We start from the raw sequence: 4,311 nt of genomic DNA, 5'->3' as shown, positions 1-4,311 counted from the left end.
ACCTCAGACCCTAAGACCAGACCTGCTGAATCAAAATCTGCATTTTATCAAGACTTCCAGGTATCTCATGTACACATATAAAGGGCGACGGAGTTCAGTAGCTCTCAACTTTGGGTTGGTGTTAGAATCCCCCAAAGAACTTTTACAATTCCACCCTCTAGAGATTTATTGGCCTGGGATGTGACAAATTGTCACAATTCCCCTGGGGATTCTAATGTGCAGACGAGATTGAGAATGGCTTCAAGTCCAGCCTAGTGAGCTCTATCAGACTTTTGCATGCACACGGAACAGAAGTGTGTGTATAGACAGGGGGAAAGAAAGCCCTATCCTCAGGGATCTCCCAGGATGCAACGCCCTGCGACCTCCAGGCTAGAGTGAAGTCAGGGCAAACGCGAAATGCTGCCGAAGGGTTGTCTCATATTCCAAGGGCTTGGAAGATTCAAGGCACATACCAGCTGCTCAGCAGGAATTCCAGTTCTTCCTCTGGGTGATGGTGCTGACCACCAGTATCCTGTTTGCTTATCTCACCTCCCGATCTCCACTTTGGGCTCCTTGAGAGCACAAAATGTGTAAATCCCTCTGCATTGCAGTGTTTGCTCAGTGAAACCCCACCCACAACTGCTATGTGACCTGGTCAGACACCGGCTGGTGATGGAATGGAGTTGAGTGTCAAGAAAGAATGTGCCTGGAAGGCAGTTACGGAATGTGAGCAGAGACTTTAGAAAATATTTGTTCTTTCCCAATTATATAGCTCTTTCCCAATGCACATTTTTTGTACATTGTTTCGTTTTCATGATACCCATCTGCACTGGATTAGTGTAGATCAGCTGCAACAGATGAGGAAGATGGAGTGACCGGGAGGTAAATGGAGGGACTGGAATTTTCAGGATGAGTCAGGCAGAAATAGAACAAGAAATCACTTTACTGAATTTCTTAATTTCCTACATGCTATTTCCAAGAAATAGCAATACCCATCTTCCGACCTCTCTTTCCCCATCATTCGGCAGAATTTCTGGGTATTTTGACTTTGTATTTTCCTTTTCCATTCTCCTCCCGCAAGTAGAGGGTTTTCCTTATCATTCTGGAATTCTCTGTTAACCTCTCAGCAAATGTCCACTGACTTACTTGATTTCTCATTTTCGATAGTGGATTCTCCAGGTATGGAGTACATTCTCGATGTGTGCTGGCAACAGTGATAAAAGACTCATTTCAAGGGCTGGGGCTGTGGCTCAGTGGCAGCGCACTTGCCTAGCATGTGTGAGGCCTTGGGTTCAATCCTCAGCACCACCCATAAATAAATAAAATAAAGGTATTGTGTCCATCTACAATTAAAAATTAAAAAAGAAAAGATTCATTTCAAATTTTTTTGAATGTGTCTTTATCGTGAAATTCCCATTGCATCTCTAGTGCTGGACCCAAATGCTTGGGGAGTGAATGAACAGTGAGTCTAGTAAAGGGATTTGTGAAGTTAAATCTGAGGGAGGAAGCAGATGCAGAAATTTTATCTGCAGCAAGTCTGCAGGTGCTGTGGTGGACCACGGTTCTGACCCCTGAACCAAGAGCTGGAAATATGAGATGTGAAGAAATACTGTCAGCACCATGAGGTGGTTGCTTTTCTCTCCTCCAATAAAGGACAGCTCTTCTGCATCCTGTTTCCTTTCCCTGACCCTCTCTAGGATATATTTCCTGCTCAAAGGAAATGCTGTAATGTTCCTGTAGCAGTCAGTGAGACTTTGCATACTGATTCAATAAGGGCTTCCCTGGCTCCTCGTGTTCTTCTGTCAGGTGCCCCTTCTCCTTTTGAGGTCCCCAAACAACTCTCCTCCCCTGACATTTGCGGTGTAGAAAGGATGTGATTACACAGCCCCACCTTCCACCACTGGTTTCGGCGTGGTCAGGATGCTCTTGGGCTCCGCACCTGCCCCCCACCAACCACCTACCCTTGTCCTTTCCCATTGCCCTCTCCATCATCCCCCACTTTCTTTGAGAACCGGCTCTGGGGACTTGCAGTGAGTGTCCAGGTGGAGCTGTGGCCAAGGGTATGGCTCCTGTTCGGCCCTGTCTGGCATCCTCCGTGCGGTAGACTTTCTGAACAGACCATGGGCCCGTTTTCAGGGCCTGTGAGTAGCCAGTGAGGACAGGGGAAAGAGGCTACCACGGGTAGACGGTGACGATTGGTGATAAGAAGGCTAAAGAAAGAGCCATGGGCTCTGGCTCGCCTGCTTCAGGAGCTGCACCCACCGTAAAGGTTTTATGTCTCCATTTTCAGATCACAAGGGAAGAAATTTCCATGAGCGTGTGGACAAAGAGTGTTCTGACTGGATCGAATTGAGACAATTTGAGGTTGAGTCCCAGGATAATGAAGGGGTCCAAAAAAGCCCCAATTTTTACCTTTATGTGGCCCCCAGGGTATTAAAAATCTCCTGTTTCTTCAAAATCCAAGTCCTTTTCCTCATCTTGTCTTGGATCTCATCTGAATGAGGTAGCAAATATTTACTGAGAATTTTTAGACACAGAATTTCCCTGTGCCACCAGGGAAATGTGGAGGGTTGTGGGTATACATAGTGTTAAAAGTATACACTCAAAATGGGTACATTTTATAGTTTATAAATTATACCCCAATAAGTTGTATTGAAAGACTGGCAAGAATGTCAATACTGTCAAAAATGGATAATGTACACAGGACAGGTCATAATACTTTTCTCTCTACTTTTAGGAGTGTTTGAAAATTTCTATAATGAAATGTTAGAAAGAATTTACTCTTGCTAGTATATTTAGTTTGGGAAAGCCACGGGTCATGCTTGAATTTTTTAATTTAAGAATCACACTTGAATTTTTTTATTTACCAAGCAATGCACTGAATATCAAGTCTGTGCCCAACATTTTGCCAGGCACACAGAGAGTGAAACCAGGTGGCACCCTGTTCCTGTCCTGGTGGTGTGCATAGGCCAGTGGAAAAGATGGCATTTAACACATAATGGCCCAGGTAAATGATGACTTTCCTGATCAATATAAAGAATCAGGATGTCACGAGATATTGGAGAAGGACCAGCTTGTCCAGGGTAGTCGGAAAGATTCCTAGAGGAGGAGTTAGCACAACTGGATGCTGAAAGATGGATAGTGTGTTAATAGACAAATATTTGAGCGTATTAATTCAGTAAAGTTTCATGACACTGTATCACCATTTGAGGAAGGGGACAGTAAAGCCCCATGTTCCTGGATGCCCCCTTTCTCAAAAACCTAGCCTAGTTGAGTGACTAAAGAGAGCAAGCCTGGGCTGGAATGTCAGATACATATTATCTTGAAGGACACCAGCTTTGTCTTGTGCACATGGGAATGAGAGCAAATTAGTGTGATCCGTAGAAGGCTACTTTCTTGCATTTACAAGGGGACAGTTGCTTCTTGGGATGCTAGTCATAGGGCAAACTGAATAAGCTAATGCTAATGCTTTTGCTGCTTCACATCCAAAACTGTGTCAATGCTGACTGCTGTGAACTGAGAGCAATGTGAAAGAATAGGGGTCTCTCGTCCAGCCTGCTGCCCTGGACAGCAGGAGGAGGCGCTGTTTGGCAAACACAGTGAGGGATGGAGGTGCTGTCTGTCTGGCCTGTCACCACTAAACGCTTCTTGGAGCGGTCACTGATCTCTTGTAAACTTTCCCCAATAAATCACATGTCTCCCACGCTGTCTTCAGGCACTCTCTCTGGCCTTTCAGCAACTGGACTGTGGGCATGATAGGCATGGATGCTATGTGACTAATACCAACTATGTTTTCCTGGGAACTCTTATCAGGAGGTTCCAAATGGTGCTGAGCATTTATTATGACTCAAGATGATTCGTCCTCTGACATAAAACCTTATTTCTTTGAAAACTAAGGAGAGAGATATCTTGGAGAGAATTATTGCTCAGGTGTGTGCAGTGGATATCACCTGTAAACTAGATGTTAAAACATAGTGAAGGGCTGCAGTTGTGGCTCAGAGACAGAGCACTCGCCTAGCTTGTGAGAGGCACTGGGTTTGATCCTCAGCATCACATACAAATAAAATAAAGGTATTGTGTCCACCTATAACTGAAAAATAAATATTAAAAAACAGTGGATATTCATGACGTACATTCAAAGGTTATGCATGAAGCAGAACTGTTGCAGCCATTCAAAAAAAAAGTACTTTGGGAGTGGGAAAGAAGGTGGTGAGCCTGAAACTGGACTTTGAAAGGTGGGTGGGTTTTGCACAGGAACAAAGCGTACTAGATCTAGGCAGGCTGGATCACACAGGTTTGGAAGAGGAACTGCAGTGATGTGTGGGGGGAGAC

This window comes from Callospermophilus lateralis, chromosome 18 (assembly GCF_048772815.1).
Source record: "Callospermophilus lateralis isolate mCalLat2 chromosome 18, mCalLat2.hap1, whole genome shotgun sequence".
Lineage (NCBI taxonomy): Eukaryota > Metazoa > Chordata > Mammalia > Rodentia > Sciuridae > Callospermophilus > Callospermophilus lateralis.
This window is presented reverse-complemented; position numbering follows the sequence as displayed.